Source organism: Etheostoma spectabile, unplaced genomic scaffold (genome assembly GCF_008692095.1).
Source record: "Etheostoma spectabile isolate EspeVRDwgs_2016 unplaced genomic scaffold, UIUC_Espe_1.0 scaffold00018490, whole genome shotgun sequence".
Classification (NCBI taxonomy): domain Eukaryota; kingdom Metazoa; phylum Chordata; class Actinopteri; order Perciformes; family Percidae; genus Etheostoma; species Etheostoma spectabile.
This window is the reverse complement of record NW_022604285.1, coordinates 136,851-155,250: the sequence shown is the minus strand read 5'-3', so window position 1 is coordinate 155,250 and position 18,400 is coordinate 136,851. Positions and strand designations below refer to the sequence as shown.

Below are 18,400 nucleotides of genomic sequence, written 5' to 3'. Positions count from 1 at the left end.
CTTACATAGTAACCAGTAGATTTCTGGTGAACGTGGGTTTGTAGTCCCTACATAGTAAACCATAGATTTCTGGTGAACGTGGGTTTCAGACATGCTGCTTGGTTTAAATGCAACTCCCTTGCGTCTCTGCCATCGGAGATTTTTATTTTTTTACTGTCAGCTGCCCCCCCGCCCCCTCTCTCTCTGTGTCTCTTTCTTACTCACACACACACACCACACACACACAACACACACCCACACACACACACACACACAACACATATCCTGGTGTCGAAATAAAAAAAATAAAAAAGAACCAAAACAAAAAAAGTCACAATGATCATACAAAAATAAAAAGTTAAAAAAAAGAAAGTTATATTGAATATGAAACTCTTTTTCATTACATTTTACTTCATAATTGCAACCGCATGTGTTGTATTCATTGTTGCAAAACGTTCTGTATATGTTTTTGTTACCATGACAACACCATCGATCTGAAGCTCGATGCTGTCATGTAAATAGTTTTCAAATCAGCAATAAATATAACAATTTCTGATCAACCCATATCAATTGCATGCTTAAATACATACCGGTTATAAATGCATATACTCATCAACTTTCTTTTTATTATATCATCACAAATCATTATGTCATCAACTTTCTTTTTGATTTATGCATATACCCATCAACTTTCTTGATATTAATGCATATACACATCAACTTTCTTTTAGATCAATGCAGTACTCATTAACTTAATTTTTGATTTATTATCACCATTCATTATGTCACATCACTTTCATTATGTCATCATCACAATTCATTATGACATCACTTTCTTTTAGATTTTCATCACCATTCATTATGCATCACACAATTCATATGACATCAACTTTCTTTTTCATTAATGCATGTACACATCAACATTTATAGGTAGAAAGTTGCATATCTAATACTAAAGGTGAATGGTCAGATGTTACAATACCTAATAGTCAGAGAAAATTACACCTGCTTAAGCGTACTGTCAATCAAAAAGTAATCAATCCTAGAATGATGATGCACCTGGGAAAAGAAAGATGTTTTTTAATGGTGGAGTTACGAGATCTCCATGGATCACCAAGACCATTCCGTCTCCTAAAATCAGAGAATGTTATAGACATAGCAGATTGAGTCAGATTTCGAGGATTAGAACGATCCAAGATTGGGTTCAAAACACAATTAGATCCCCACCGAAGATCAGCAGGTGTGTATTCAAGAAGGAATGTTACTCAGCAAACTGTTAGCGAATTCAACATCATCGAAGTTTGGGGCATTTACATTTACAAACAAAACCCTCTTTTGTGAATAAGTACCAGCAACCATGAGGTTTCTGCCATTCCTATCAGCAATAACATCAGTGGATGAGAACTGAATTTTTGGCTAACTAACATGGCGACTCCTCTAGCTTTTGAATCAAATTTGAGTGAAAACTTGAGCCACCCAAGGGCAATGTAACCTACGGTGATCTTTGACGCGAAGGTGAGTCTCCTGCAAGAATACTACATCAGAGTTTTAACGTTTCAAGTGCGCAAAACCTTAGATCTCTTAACAGGATTCCCCATACTTCTGATATTCACACTGATAAATCTGAGAGGTGTGCCTGACCCAGCCATGCTGGGATCTATAATGCCTTAACCATTAAATAAAACAAATAACATAAAAAAAGAAAATGGTCATAGAGAGCCGGGTTGGAACACCCACCCCCCACATACCCCCAAACACAAATACACCCAAAGTCCCCATATAACCATAGACACAGGAGACAGCAGTGTTTCCCACAATAACCAAAAGTTGTCCACAATAGCGTCGAACAACCCGAGACCATGCAGAATAGACAAAGGTCAGAGAGAAAAAAAAACCTCCCGCCGATCTCAACACTGTTTAACAGTATGCACATGATATAGTAAAGCACGTAAAAATGCAAAATGACAAATAATAGTAGGCCCTCAGTCCTGTACTATCAGATGGAGAAAGCATAAAATGAGGTAGTGCTGATCATATCTGAAGTACAAAATACACAGATATATTATGTTAATCACATACAGTAAGATTGAGGAAAAAAAAAATACCTGCTTTAAACAAACAGTGACACTAACCTAGTTAGTGTAGCAAGCCAGAAAACCTGAAAATCTACTGAGAAAAATACTGAACATGTAGATACATAGGCTGGTGAGTCCACAAACTAAGGAATAATAGAACAAAAATCTGAAAAGCTACTAGAGCTCACCCGAAATCAAAGTTTTTGACATAGTCGCTGGCTTCATCCGCAGAAACAAAGTCCTTCTCAACACCGTTTTATGTGATGCGAAGTCGCGCGCTGATGAATCCGACCATATCGAGCACCGACAATGCCACGAAGTTGGCGTCTGACCTCGTTGAAAGCAGCCCGAGCCCGAGCTATCATCATCTGTCGGAGCTCTCTAGCGCGGCGCAGAATGTCACCAGTCACTGTAACGATGAAATCTGCACACAATGGCTCGTGGACCATCACCAGGCTTGGGTTTGGGTTGGAGGGTCCGGTGGGACCTGTCCAAAAGCGGCTCTTTTTCCAGACCCAACGCTTCCTTCAGTAAGGCGGCTACACATAACTGCACATATACATACAATTTCTTTTTGATTAATGCATATACACATTCATTGTGTCATCATCACTATTCATTATGTCATCATCACTATTCATTATGTCATCAACTTTCTTTTATATTAATGCATAAACACATCAACTTTCTTTTTATTATATCATCACCATTCATTATGTCATCATTACTATTTCATTATGACATCAACTTTCTTTTATATTAATGCATATACATATCAAATTTCTTATTAAAGCATATACACATCAACTTTCTTTTTAATAAATGCATATACATATCAAATTTCTTTATTAAAGCATACACATCAACTTTCTTTTTAATAAATGCATATACATATCAACTTTCTTTTTATTATATCACACTATTCATTATGTCATCATCACTATTCAATATGACATCAACTTTTTTATAGATTAATGCATAAACACATCATTTTCTTTTTCATTAATGCATAAACACATCAACTTTCTTTTTATTATATCATCACCATTCTTTATGTCATCATTACTATTCATTATGACATCAACTTTCTTTTATATTATGCATATACCACTCAACTTTCTTTTTATTAATGCATACACACATCAACTTTCTTTTAGATTTATTCATAGACACATCAACTTTCTTTTTGATTATTGCAAATACACATCAACTTTCTTTTTAATAAATGCATATACACATCAACTTTCTTTTGATTAATGCAGTGTTCATTTAAATATGGGTACACCTACATGTAGGGCTACGAGATTGCATATAAGCCTATATATTAATATTAGGATTATACATAAGTTAAGGATGCATAAAATAAATAAACTTCAACTGGGATTTTGTTTTTTTTAAGGGATTTTTTTTTTTCTAGCTCTGGAGGGAACTACTAGAATTGTTGGGCCCTTGTAAATTACAGAGTGTGGTCTAGACCTACTCCAACTGTGAAGGGTCTCGAGATAACTCTTGATACTATATTGATACTATAAATTAAATTGAATTTAATTGAGTCAGTATGGGCTTGGGGTGCAGCACGTAACAGGAGAAGGAGAAGTCATCAGTTGGGCCTGTGCCTCGAGGAATGGGGGTATTAATATGACTGGGAATCACAAGTCTTGTGAACAATCAATGGTTGAGTTCACATAAAAGATAGTTGCAAGGTCTACCAAATGTTTGACTTTACAACCCGTAAACTGTTGGAACCTTGGTCCTTCCCTCAAATGTGAATTACAGATTGTCCAGTCCCTGGTCTTGATAAGCAGAGCAGAGTGGCGCAGCGGAAGCGTGCTGGGCCCATAACCCAGGGGTCGATGGATCAAAACCATCCTCTGCCAATTCCTATACTTTGTATCAGTATGAAGTCTGTTACCATTTAATGTCTCCACCTGGTGAAGAATAAACTTAAAGCATTAAGTTTATTTCAACCATAAAAATGGAATCTTGTGTGCTCATACCTGCCGTAACACCCTTAAAATCTGGAGCGTAATACAATTACTACACTACAGTGCTTGTTGTGCTTTCTGATAGTCTGAGGTATAAAAGAGAGAGCATACCGCTTAGTTTGAGTCACAGGAGGTCTTAGTCTACCACTACGTTCTATAACCCTTCCAGTCAGATTACCACAGGAGGTAATATCTGTTGCAGCTCTTTTAAAGACTCTACCATAATACTTGCTGGAGATGCCAGGTCCTCATACATGTAAAGCATGCGCTCTACCACTGAGCTACATCCCCTGAAGAATTTCAGATTTTTTTTTTCCTTTTTTCTGAGATAGACTTAGACTTATCTTTATTAATCCTTTTGGGATGACTCCCGCAAGGAAATTGAAATATCCCTGAATGAAAGAAGAAACCTTCGTAAAACATGTAATGTTAATGTTGTATATGGCTTCAAAACCTGTAAATGCAACTGTGGTGGCTGGAAATCAAACCTGGGCTAAATGCTTGCACTGCTATGGTAGCGTAGTCGAAAAGTAACACATCTGTTGCCTTTCTTCTGGACAATAAAATGTTCACAGCAAATCTTGTAACACATCTGGGCATTAAGACTGAAAATAAACGCTAAGAGATACATTGGTGGAGACGGGTGGATTCCAGTACCAATGAGATAACACAATATTGTTCATGTAGGCACATCTGCAATTTGGTATCCTGTGATGTGTCATTGGTTTGCTAGCACCGGTAAATAATGGCTTCCGGTGTCTGCAGGATTCAAATGTAAAAAACCTATTCAGTTGAATTAGTAACACCAACCACGGGCAAATCTTAATGCACTTCCTATGTTTGTACATCCTCGTGGAGGCAGCTTGATTGATTGATATGCTCCCTTATTTCTACCATAACAGAGATCTAATATTTTATCAAACTGGGATGGGATGAATGTCCGGTTCCATTCTAGTCACGGCCAGTCTCAAACACAATCTTGATCTCGGAGTTTTCAAGAGTTTCATGCGAGAAAAGGGTTTGCTGGCAGATATACCTGCTGCCAGAAAGTGGGCACAACTTCATTGCGTGTTTTTTTATGTTAGGGTAGGTGTCATTTGGGAGGGCGGCGCAGGAGTGTACCTATGTATGTAACATTTCAGCAATTGGCAGGATTTGAACCCATGCCTCCAGAGAGACTGGAGCCTTGCAAACAAAATGTTTGCAAGGGAAAACACATATAACTTAGATACCTAACTACAGCTCTGATTTAATGCAGGCCAATGTCAGAGATTGTACGGATCTTTCTGCAGACCTTCACCGGTTAAATACCTATTCCCATACCGGGAGTTGAACCCGGGCCACCTGGGTGAAACCAGGTATCCTAACCGCTAGACCATATGGTACTGACCACATATTAATAACAGGGATTTCATGAATCAATTCATAGTCTGGCTGGAAACAGGCCTTCTCTTGAACGTGAATGAAGACGCTTCTTAAGTAATTTTATCTTGAAGCTTTTGAGTGTTCTTTAGGTTTTTATCTGCTTTAACTATTACCGGACAGCGGGGGCACGGAGCAGAGCAGAGCGGCCGTTAGGGAGGAATCCTCCTCCATGTTCAGCTCCATTTTGAACTGGCGGTGAAAAACTTAACGTCGGAACTTTATGATGAATAGAATGTTGATCACTAAAAAAAATTGGAGTATTATTTACTTAAGAAAACCTACAAAAGTTTTTGCACTTAGAAATTGTAAGTAAATCCTACAAGGGCAATCATCAAGTAAACTTTACTTGCAGATATAAGTTTCTTTTACTAGCAAACCTCAGGTAATTTACTGATGTTTATTAATATGGTTATTGAATTTTACTCTCTCATTCTTTGTAAATTTTACTTAAACTCTGACTGATTCAAACTGAAAAATCTCACCTAAACCAATGGCTTTTCAAGGTAATTTTTAAATACTTTTTCTAACTTTTATTTATGGACTATATTTAAGTAACATTTACACAACATTTTACATTATTTTTATGCAGTTTTAAATTGCCTAAATTTGTTCTTAATGTTTTTGTTTATTGAAACAATGACTTTATAAAAAAAATGATGCAACTGTTTAATTTAACAACCCGTTTATTTTTCTCAAGTGAAAAAATAATTTTTTCAATAAAACATTTTCCAGCAAGTTTGCATGGCAAAACAACAACAAGGTATAGTTCACCCTAAGATGATTTTTGTTATTATTTACTTACCCCTTTGTCTATAGAAGGATTGGTGAAGTTTTGTTAACATCCGTGTTCTGCGAGTTTGAGAGACGTTTTTTCCACTCAACATCAAAAAATAAATCAATAATCAATAAAAGTCTCCATACTGCTTGTCTGAGGTAATCCAAGTATCCTGTAGCTCACACATGCCAAGACGTTTGTAAAAAACATTACAACTTGTGTTTTCAGCTTTGTTTGCTCTGGATTACTTCAGATGAGCAGTATGGAGACATTTTTTTGATTCATTTTTGGATGTTTGAAGCCAAGTTGCCGTTCACTGTAGTTTTGTGAGAAACAAACATCTCGGCAAACTCCCAGAAGAGCATGAATGTTGACAAAACGGGGGTGAGTAGATGATGACAGAAATTTCATCTTAGGGTGGCTAAAATGACCCATTGAAAATGGCTCCACGACCCACCAGTTGAGAACCTCTGGTTTAACTTGAAAATGCTGATCTAACTTATTTTCTTTTGTCCCCAAAACTTAGCCACTCTACATGGCCACATGTTTAATACAGTGCAACAAGTTAAAATAAAAATGACATCATTAAAATGAAGAAAAATAAGAAAAAAGACAAATAGCCACAGAACAACTGTGCCATATTTTTCTTTTAGCGCCCTCTTTGAAAGGACAACTCAGGGGTCAAACATGTGCATTCAAGCTACAAGCTTGTTTCGCAGAGAAAGGATTTTCGGGGACAGCTTAAGGACATCAAGTTCTAGAAGAAGCTTTTGAAAAACTTCAAAAGTGTACTTTGTTTTTGGGGGGTAACTTAAGTTCATGGCATAAATGATGCCCATGAGCAGGAGACAGGCTTTTGCAACACTTCCACAGTTGTCAAGTACCTCAGTCCCTTCAATAACAATCAACACATCAGTGTTGGATGCTCCTTCATCTTCTTCACTTGTGTGGAAGACACAGATCCTCAGGACTTGTGGAGCCTTTCACCATGTCTTCAACCTGAGCCTTAGTCTCCAAAGGGTCCCCATGCTGTGGAAGACATCTTGCCTCGTTCCTGTGCCAAAGACGCCACGTCCCAGTGACGCCAAGGACTACAGACCCGTGGCACTGACCTCCCACATTATGAAGACCCTGGAGAGACTGGTTCTGGAACAGCTGCGGCCCATGGTGAGACCTCTCCTGGACCCCCTCCAGTTCGCCTACCAGCCCCGGTTGGGAGTTGAGGACGCCATCATCTTCCTGCTCAACCGCATCTACGCCCACCTGGACAGGCCGCAAGCACGGTGAGGGTCATGTTTTTCGACTTCTCCAGTGCTTTCAACACCATCCGGCCGGCCCTGCTGGGTGAGAAGCTGACAGCGATGAAGGTGGATCCCCCCCTTGTGTCCTGGATTGTTGACTACCTGACTGGCAGACCACAGTATGTGCGCCTGCAACACTGTGTATCAGACAGAGTGGTCAGCAACACCGGGGCCCCGCAGGGGACTGTCCTCTCTCCCTTCCTCTTCACCATCTACACCACAGACTTCAACTACCACACAGAGTCCTGCCATCTGCAGAAGTTTTCTGATGACTCTGCTGTGGTTGGATGTATCAGCGAGGGGGACGAGGCTGAGTACAGAGCTGTGGTGGGGGACTTTGTCACATGGAGTGAGCAGAACCATCTCCAGCTCAATGTGACAAAGACCAAGGAGCTGGTGGTAGATCTAAGGAGAGCCAAGGCAGCAGTGAGCCCTGTTTCCATCCAGGGGGTTAGTGTGGACATGGTGGAGGACTACACATACCTGGGAGTGCACTTGGACAATAAACTGGACTGGGCCAAGAACACTCAAGCCCTCTACAGGAAGGGCCAAAGCCGTCTCTATTTTCTGAGGAGGCTGAGGTCCTTCAACATCTGCAGGACAATGCTGAAGATGTTTATGAGTCTGTGGTGGCCAGTGCTATCCTCTTTGCTGTTGCATGCTGGGGCAGCAGGCTGAGGGTAGCGGACGCCAACAGACTCAACAAACTGATTCGCAAGGCCAGTGACGTCGTGGGGGTGGATCTGGACTCTCTGTCGGGGGTGTCAGATAGGAGGATGCTGTCCAAACTACATGCCATCTTGGACAATGTCTCGCACCCACTCCATGGCTTGTTGCTCAATCACAGGAGCACTTTCAGTGACAGACTCATTCTCCCAAAATGCACTACAGAGCGCCACAGGAAGTCATTCCTGCCTGTGGCCATCAAACTTTTTAACTCCTCCCTCTAAGTGTCTGACACACACACACACACACACACACACACTTAGAGAGGTTGAAACTGGACAATATTATCTGTATTATCTGTTTTGTGCAATAACACTGGCCTGACATGTGGCAATCTCAAATACCACAATTATTATTATTATTATTATTATTTAACTTTTCACCATTCCAAATCCTTATTATGTGAATTATGTAAATAATGTATAATAACATTCCTTTATGTAAATACCGTACGTATCCAATTCCTTATATTTCTTTATTTCTTGTATTTCTACTCTATTTATAATATTGTGCAACTACAACACAGAGTTTCCCTTCGGGGATCAATAAAGTATTTCTGATTCTGATTCTGACTTGCTCAGCCTGGTCCTCTTGAGCTTCCTCTCTGCTGATATCCTGTAAATATATGTGAATCCATGTTCAGGTGCATTAAGCATACAGCTTAATTTTTTATTCAAGTTATAGACTAGTGTCAAAAATATCAATATTTCAATACTTATCGATCTTAAACATTTAAAATAATTTCACTAAAATTATTATATTAGGAAGTTTAGAAATTTAGTCTTTGAATCATACAAAAAGGAGGAGGTGTTTTTAGGGTCTGGAAACATAAGCTTTGCTTAATCCAACCCCTTTTCAAACTCTTATAGTACTGTGTACTGTCTGCTGCGGAATTTGGTGTCTTGTGAATATTCAGTTTGAAAAAAAAAAATTCTGATTCTGAAAATATTCCTGTTCCACAGTACCAATAACAGCTGAAGTTTGCATTCGCTTTTACACACACAAACAACCTGTAGTAATCAGGCCTTATGGACCTTATGCACAACTCTAGTGATTCCTAAACTTTATTTCCTGTCTCTCGTTATTGGAAACGCTGAATAATACAGATGTGCATGTAGCATGCCGAGAGGAGAGGACAGAGGAGAGGGGAAGAGAGGAGGGGGGAGGAAAGAGGACAGAGGAGAAGAGAAAAACAAGGAGAGGAGAGGGAAGAAAGAGGAGGGGAGAGAAGAGGAGAAAGGATAGGGGAGGAGAGTGGAAGAAAGAGGAGGGAGAGAAGAGGAGAAAGGATAGGGGAGGAGAGAGAAATAACACAGGAAAAGGTAGGAGAGAGGAGAAAAGAAAAGCGAGGAGAGATAATAATTACCCCAAATTTTTCATGTCAGGAATATGATTTAATTCATTGACATTTTAGATTTATTTCTTATGGGATATTGAGTTAATTTAGAGACTTTTAGGAATGCATTCCCACTCACACACTGTTAATAGGCCATATAGTTTACATCTATGAAAATATCTTTTTGTCATCTCCAACTGGAAGAACCACCTGAATGCACTTACAATAAAGACTACTTATTGAAAGGATGCATTTTGATTCTTTTATTGAGTTGTTATAAAGGCAATGATCACCCTTAGGAATCCAATACTTCAGTTAATTCTGTCAATTTTCATTTTTTTGCTTTTCATGCATTATACAAACTTTCATCAAGCAATATATTTTTTATCATTTAGGTAAACTTATTGATTGTTTAAATACATAATTTGGTAAATTAAGATTAAATTTGGTTCTGTGATGACTTTTTTTGACATCACACAAGAATGCTCAACATTTGTTTGTTTTTGCCTGAACAGGACAGAAACTGTTTTCAGGCCAACCAGCATGCAAAATAAAATAAGGGACCAATAAAGGCTCCATTAAAAAAAAATTCTGACAATTATTGATGGTTCAAGCAAGTTGTATTTAAAGGGGAAGTGAATAAGTAGGGCTGCAGGATTATGGCCAAATGATAATCACGATTATTTTGATCAAAGTTGATCGCGATTATTCTCACGATTATTTGTTGATTTTAGCCAAAAGAAATTTTATTGTCACATAGGCTATTTATAACTGCGAGAGGGAGTGTGATGGACGCTACTCACAGAGAGACGGCTGATCATTATGAACGGGTCCAGCACGGGTCGAACGGCGGATACACACGGCGTCTGTATCGTCACTGCGCTGCATTTTTATTAAATATGATATTCTGGCCATGGGTCACATCTCTGGTCCAGGTCCAGCAGCTCCGTCTCACACGCTGTTACTCTACCAACTGAAGTTAGTTGCATTTATTAACTTCTTCTGTGTTCTTCGCCGTGGCGGCCGCGGTAGCAGAGTTACCCGCGGAAACACTGGTACAAATACAGGTTTGCCTCTCATATTTAACAATATACAGCTGTGTTAATAAAAAATTTAAACTGTAGACAAATGTCATTATGGATTACGTCTGGCCATGTCGTAAATAGTAGGGGCGAGGACTCAAAACCGAGAATATATTGGGGCGTGATATTTTAATTGTTGTGATTGTTGTGTGCTTTTAATATCACACATGTGGATATAATGAAAGAAACTGCCTAGCAAACTCTATTGAAGGTTCCATGGTGTAATGGTTAGCACTCTGGACTCTGAATCCAGGGATCTGAGTTCAAATCTCAGTGGAACCTGGTTTTAAGCCACAGCACAGGTGAAAACATTCAACCTTTCAACTTTCCACATCTAGTTTAAAGTAAGCTTATGTTGGTGGGGGCATGTTGAGGAGTCACCTGATCGTTGATGTAACTTGAAGGAGCTCCAAATTTGACAGTATTGACTGGAAGTGATAGGCTTTGAGTTACATGGGGGATACACACTTTGCTTTCAGTCTCGTAATCACCATAAAAATTAGGTATCGCTGAAATTTGAACTTGTGTTGCTGCAGTCAGAGTATACAGTGCTCATCCTGAATGGGCCAGTATAGTGCATCAGAATTGCTTGTTGAATGGTCTATTAGCTTTGGAACCCCCTTTCCCCACAGCTTTCAATTGTCAGATATGGGTGGGGGAGTGGTCACTGTGTCCAAACCTTTCTGTGTAAAAAAAAACAACTAGAGAAGTCTCTTGGATGAGAGACAAAACTTCTGCGGAGAACCTTTTACCAAGTCCAGTTGCCCTTGGCCTAGTTGTGAACTTTTGGGGTAAAAGCATGGATCAGGAACCAAAACGGACACATCTGGACTCAATGTGGGCATTGTACGGCAATATTTGACACGTTTAGACCATGAAGACAGTTATCAGTTTATTTCCCATCTGGCAGGTATATTTCTGGATTCAGGTGGACATTGTGGACAGAAACATTGGAGGATCTTGATTCCCACCATAGGATTTGGCCTGTATTGCACATTGCCTTTCTTCCATGTCTCCATGAACGCCCATATATTTGGGCTGAGAGTTGAGAAACCTTCCCTTGTTAACTATGACATGGATGACTGAGAACTTACTACTGTATATCATGACATGTTTAATTTACTATATTATAATTTTTGAGACAGGTCCTACGGGACATTTGTCGGGTCAGTCAGGATGGCCGAGCGGTCCAAGGCGCTGCGTTCAGTTCGCAGTCTCTACTGGAGGCTTGGGTTCAAATCCCACTTCTGACAACTAATGTTTTTCTGATATATTGGGAATAAAGAACAGCAGTTTTTTGTATTTAAGTGGACATGAATGTGCGCAAGAAACTCAATGGCCACTACAGTATTTTGTGAGCATCTTTATTGTCAACAGATGTAAAGTTACCATATGTTTGTACACAGTAGATATATCTACTGCTGTATTCACTGTCTGTGGCAAGTCCTTTAAAGCTTGTTCTTGACTTGCTTTTCCCCTCATTCTCTTGATATCACACATGTGTATATTATGATAGAAACTGCCTAGCAAACCCTTGCAGCACTTTTAAAGGTTCATGGTGTAATGGTTAGCATTATAGACTCTGAATCCAGCTATCTAAGTTCAAATCTCGGTGGAACCTGTTTTTAAGCCACAGCACAGGTGAAAAAGATTAACCTTTCAATTTTCCACATCTAGTTTAAAGTAAGATTACAGGTTTAAGAACATAAACTGTGTGGTTCAGCGATGGTGGTATAGTGCTGAGCCTAGCTGCCTTCCAAGCACTTGACGTGGGTTTGATTCCCAGCCATTGCAGTAGTTTTCATTGTGTGGTTAATTGCTGTATTTGTCAAGAAGTAGCCAGCAAGGTTACTTGCCCAACCCAGATTTGATAAAATATTAAATCTCTGTTATGGTACAAATAAGGGACCAAATCAATCAATCAAGCTGCCTCCACGAGGATCCACAGACACAAGCAGTGAACTACGATTTGTGTAACAGGTGTAGCCTAGATTATCAGGTTGTCGTGGCCGAGTGGTTAAGGCGATGGGCTAGAAATCCATTGGGGTCTCCACGTGCAAATCAGAAACCTGCCGACAACGAAAGCCATTTTTCAAGATTGGTAGCAATCCAATGACACATCACAGAATACCCAGTCGTGGATGTGCCTTCATGAACAATCTCCAGCCACCATTGTATTTCTTAGCTCTTATTTTCAGTCTGTGTTACAAGATGTGCAGTGAAAGGCAACAGGTGTGTTACTTTTTGACTATGATTTATAGCATAGCAGTGCAAGCATTTTGCCCAGGTTTGACTTCCAGCCACTGCAGTTGCATTTACAGGTTTTGAAGCCATTTACAACATTAACATTACACGTTTTACACAGGTTTCTTCTTTTATTCAGTGATATTTTTATTTCCTTGCGGGAGTCATCCCAAAAAGATTAGTAAAGATAAGTCTAAGTCTATCTCAGAAAAAAGAAAAAAAAATCTGAAAATCTTTAGGGGATGTAGCTATTGGCTTTTTCCTTTTTTTCCCATAACATTAACAAGCATACCGTTAGTTACAGTCCCTGTATGTGTCACGATGTGGGGGGCTGATAATTGCAGGTAGTGTGGCCGAGTGGTCTAAGATGTTAGCTTGAGGCTCTAGATTCTCTGAAGGTGTGGGTTCAAATCCCAACACTGCCGTTTGCATATATTACATAGCTGGAAGCCAACCACTGTGATGTCTTAGAGCTGTATCATTTGGGCTGAACTTGGTGAAGTAACTAGAATAATCCATCACCTTGCTGAGATTGTTACTTGTTAACCTGAGGTTCAACGATTGATGAAACCTTCCTTTCCAGCACTTTGGAATAGAAAATAAAAAATTGTGATCTCCATATTTATCAAAATGATCATGATTAGAATCTTGGCCATAATTGTGCAGCCCAAAGAGATCTAATGTTTTATCAAACCAGGTTGGGCAAGTAACCTTTCTGCTGACTTCTTGTAAAAATAGCAAATAACACAATTCAAAGAAAGCTACTGCGATGGCTAGGAATCGAACCCACGTCAACTGCTTGGAAGGCAGCTATGCTCACCACTATACCACCATCGCTGGACAGCACTTTATCACTTCAAATCTTGCAATACATCTGGGTATTGAGACTGGAAATGCGCTCTATCACTGAAAGCACCTCCAGGGGGGTCCTGTGTTATCACAATCACTGGAATGGGAAGTTCATATGTCAGTGCTAGCTCCCTTCGATAGCTCAGTTGGCAGAGCGGAGGACTGTAGAGGCATAAAGCTGACATCCTTAGGTCGCTGGTTCAAATCTGGCTCGAAGGAGAAGTTTCTTTCCAGAGTTTCCCTTCTAGGATCAATCAAGTATTTCGGGTTCTGATGTAGAAATGGACAGACAACCCAAAAGCATAATACTTCTTGCCGAGACATAACATGAAACCAAAAAAAGAGGTGGGGGAGATATGAGCGCAGAAATCTTTTTACGACAGGCTTTACGTGATATTCATGAAACGTTCGTATCACACCAATCAGAGCGTAAGAATGATCGTACATTGATAAATGCAGCGGCTGGAAAGTGACTTGATTTTGCCACTAAAAAATGAAAGTAATATTGTGAGGAATTTGCCTTGTGCGTGACACTCTTTTCCATCATATTCAATAAATAAACCAGATTTTTCAATCCATTCCTCTACTTATATGCAAAGTAGTCTCATCCAGGACCTAAAGCACCCTAAGCGAGAATCATAAACCTAGACCAATGAACAGGGAGAGTCACGTCCTGCTTATTGTTCCTCATTTCTTTTCCCAGTTTTTTTCTATTGCGTGCAGTTGAAGCAGGACATGAAAAATAGCCAGCATTTGTATTACAATTTTGAATGCTCCTAATCTGGACTAATTTAACATCAAATTGGATTTTAAATTTCAGATTAAGATTGTAACAATTCCTGCCCTTCAGGGCTTGTCTGGGATTTGAACCCTGGACCTCTCGCACTTGAAGCAAGAATCATACCACTAAACCAACGAGCCATTAATATTAACATTGTTGTTTGAAGCTGAGTGCTGACTTTTAATCGTCCTCTTTTGCTCCAAAAACAACCACCTCAGTTTTTTCTTAATTTAAATTCAGAAAGTTCTGGCACTTCCAGCTGTTAATTTGTTCAATACCCTTAGTCAGTTTTTGTATTGGACTATAGTCCCCTGACGATAGGATTATGTAAATTTGTGTGTCGTCCGCATAACTATGGTAACTTATTTTGTTGTTTTCCATAATCTGAGCCAGTGGGAGCATGTTAAGAACCAGTATTAATGCAAAGAAAGGACTGGAGCATTTATTGTAGAGAATAAGGAGGCTGACACTGAAGTATTGAGACAACAGTGACTGAAAATCTAATTCAATCTACATATCGGTCTTCTTAAAGATCTAAAGAAAACGTCACAGAGGACGTTTCAGCTGGATTTAGGAGTTCCTCAAAGTGCTCCTTACACCGCTCTATTACCTCCTCAGTTGAGGTCAACAACATCCCATCCTTACTGTACACAGTTTGGATGATTCCTCGCTTCCCTCTCCTGAGATGGCGAACAGTTTTCCAGAAGCACCTTGGTGCTGACCGAAAGTCCTTCTCCATGTCTTCTCTGAACGTCTCCCTTGCTTTACCTCTGTCACGACAGAGGCTGCAGTCCTTTGGACCCGTCGGTAGCTTGCCACTGTCTCCGGAGTCCGCTGGGATAACATATCCCGGAAAGACTCCTTCTTCAGTCGGACAGCTTCCCTGACTACTGGTGTCCACCAGGGTTTTCATGGGTTACCGGCCCTTAAGGCACCTAAGACCCTAAGACCACAACTCGCCGCCACAGCTTCAGCAATGGAAACTTTGAACATTGTCCACTCAGGTTCAATGCCCCCAGCCTCCACAGGGATGTCCGAAAAGCTCCGCCGGAGGTTCGGGTGCGAGTGCGAGGATAACATATCTAGGAAAGACTCCTCCTTCAGTCTGACTGTTATTTTTTTTTTCTGTATTTGGTTGATCTAAATCAACCAAAAACGAGTCCAGGAACTTACTCTTTCAAATTCCAAGCCACTACACCATCAGGGAGTCACATCTATCAAATTTATTTTTGTAGATGTGAGTTTCCTTTTCACTCACTGGAATGACTCATATTGTTTTGGGTGAGGAATGGCGCCTGGCTAAAACTTCAGAAGGAAGGACATGACAGATTACACATCTGTCACATAGTCAGTTTGTATTCTTAAGATATTGACATTATTGTCCTATTGTCCTATTCAGTTTTAATCTCAGATGTGATCTAAGGCTAAGAAGCATCGTGCCATGGGGGACGATGAATGGCTGTCCCGTCTGAGGACGTTTGCCGCTACAGGGGTCTGGCCTACTGATGCTGGGAATAGACCAGCCCCTAGGCAAAAGAGATGTTATGAGTTCTATCTTAAGATACAGCTTTTTACATTATTTTTTTGACAACTATCAACAATTAATTAATTTACTATTTAATGAAAAATATAAACAGAATAGAACACTCAGAGTTATTTTTGCAAAGCCAATCTACCGCTCAGTAAACCACTGTCTGATCATGAGCCAGTCAGAGTTGTTCCCTGCACTGTGCAGCTTAGTTTCTAGATGGAGACAATCACAGAGGACAGAGTAATGTGGGGAAAATCTTCACAAAAGATAGAAGTCAGTCATACGTCGGTCACAAGGTTTACTAGTTTCCTAGTAAACACAAAATTTTGTGTTGTTATTCAGAAAACAGCAGTGATCAGTGGTAGTTTTTGTCTGTTAGCTCACAGGGCTCTAGGGTGCAAATAACATTTTTCCTCTAGGTCGCACCGGTGCAGCTAATGTCCTCGCATCTGCTGTCTCTCCACAAACGAAGCAATGTTTATTTATGTTTATATCGATATGGTTTAATTTTGCATTACATGACCCATTTCTTTTGAAAAGGCGTGCTTGTGTTTGGGTCTCTCCTCTTACTCTCCGCTCAGCCCCGCCCCCATTCACTCACACACAGCTCCCAGCAACAGAGACAGAGTGGTGTCAGCACCGGTTTTCCACCAAAACACCGGTCCACACTTCTGACATTTTATCACAGTTTTAAATAAAAAGAATTGCTTAGTTCTATAGTCTCATTATCATGTCTCAGACATTCATTACAGATGAAGACACTAGTGGTCAGAAGGGGATATTCGAGCCCACGCCTCCAATAGAGACTGCGACATGAACGCAGCGCCTTGGACTGCTCGGCCATCCTGACTGAGATGTTGAATAATCACTATGTGAGTCAGGAAGCTCACATAAAAGATGCAAGGTCTACCAAATGTTTAACTTTGCAACCCGTAAGCTGTTGGAACCTTGGTTGCCACGGGGTCCAAAACCTTTCCTCAAAATGTGAATAACAGATTTTCCAGCCCCTACGCATGAACAGCAGAGCAGAGTGGCGCAGCGGAAGCGTGCTGGGCCCGTAACCCAGAGGTCGATGGATTGAAACCATCCTCTGCTATTTCCTATGCTATGAATCAGTAGCACGTCTGTTGCTGCAAGTGTCTGAATTGACATGTCCCCCACCTGCTGAAGGGTTAACTTACTTGCAGGTTCACATTATTTCATCCATAAAAAAAGAAACTAACTTAAATATACTACACTAGAGTTAATAATTACTGTAAATAAAATCTTTAAAACATGTACGTTTAAAGTGCTTGTTGTGCTGTCTACCAGTCAGATTACCACAGGAGGTAATATCTTCTGCAGCTCTTTTAAAGACTCTACCATAATACCTGCTGGAGATGCCAGGTCCTCATACATGTAAAGCATGCGCTCTACCACTGAGCTACATCCCCTGAAGATTCTTAAATTCTTTTGACTTTTTTCTGAGATCGACTCAGACTTATCTTTATTAATCCTTTTGGGATGACTCTCGCAAGGAAATTGAAATTTGTTGTTTATGGCTTTAAAACCTGTAAATGCAACTGCGGTGGCTGGAAATCAAACCTGGGCAAAATGATTGCACTGCTACGATATAAATCATAGTCAAAAAGTAACACACCTGTTGCCTTTCTGCTGGACAATACAACGTTCACTGCAAATCTTGTGACACAGACAGATAATAAATGGTGGAAAAAGTTGGCTTCCAGTACCTACGAACTAACACAACACTGTTCATGAAGGCACATCTGCAATTGGGGTTACTGTGATGTGTCATTGGTTTGCTAGCACTCTAAAAGAATACCTTTCTTTGCCGGCAGGATTTGAAGCTGCGCGGGGAGACCATCACCATCTCTAGTCCATCGCCTTAACCACTCGGCCACAATAACATGAAAAAAATGCTAATACTTTTTTGCACAAATGTTCATAAACTTTTCAATTGGTTAGCAGTGGTTACTAGACACGGGCAAAGTACAAATCGTAGTGCACTGCCTGTGTCTATGGATCCTGGAGGCCGCTTGATTGATTGATATGCTCTCTTATTTGTACCATAACAGAGATCTAATATTTTATCAAATCGTGTTGGGCAAGTAAGCTTTCTGGTTACTTCTTGACAAATAAAGCAAGTAACCACACAATGAAAACTACTGCGATGGCTGGGAATCGAACCCAGGTCAACTGCTTGGAAGGCAGCTATGCTCACCACTATACCACCATCGCTAGACAAGACAGTTGGTGTCCTTAAACGTTGTCTTTTTCTTTTTCCTTTTAATAAATTAAGGCATTAAGATCA

The 18,400-nt window shown here is 40.0% G+C and overlaps 4 non-coding genes across 4 annotated transcripts; 2 read left to right on the top strand and 2 right to left on the bottom strand.

Annotated features, from left to right (window-relative positions):
• Positions 1-10,894: 10,894 nt before the first annotated feature.
• trnaq-cug (transfer RNA glutamine (anticodon CUG)) lies at positions 10,895-10,966 on the top strand. The gene has a single exon. It is a non-coding gene; the product is annotated as a tRNA-Gln (tRNA).
• A 3,660-nt stretch (positions 10,967-14,626) lies between these two features.
• Positions 14,627-14,698, bottom strand: trnal-caa (transfer RNA leucine (anticodon CAA)). Its single transcript has one exon. It is a non-coding gene; the product is annotated as a tRNA-Leu (tRNA).
• A 2,415-nt stretch (positions 14,699-17,113) lies between these two features.
• trnat-cgu (transfer RNA threonine (anticodon CGU)) lies at positions 17,114-17,185 on the top strand. Its single transcript has one exon. It is a non-coding gene; the product is annotated as a tRNA-Thr (tRNA).
• Positions 17,186-18,255: 1,070 nt separating this feature from the next.
• trnag-ucc (transfer RNA glycine (anticodon UCC)) lies at positions 18,256-18,327 on the bottom strand. The gene has a single exon. It is a non-coding gene; the product is annotated as a tRNA-Gly (tRNA).
• Between the last annotated feature and the right edge of the window lie 73 nt (positions 18,328-18,400).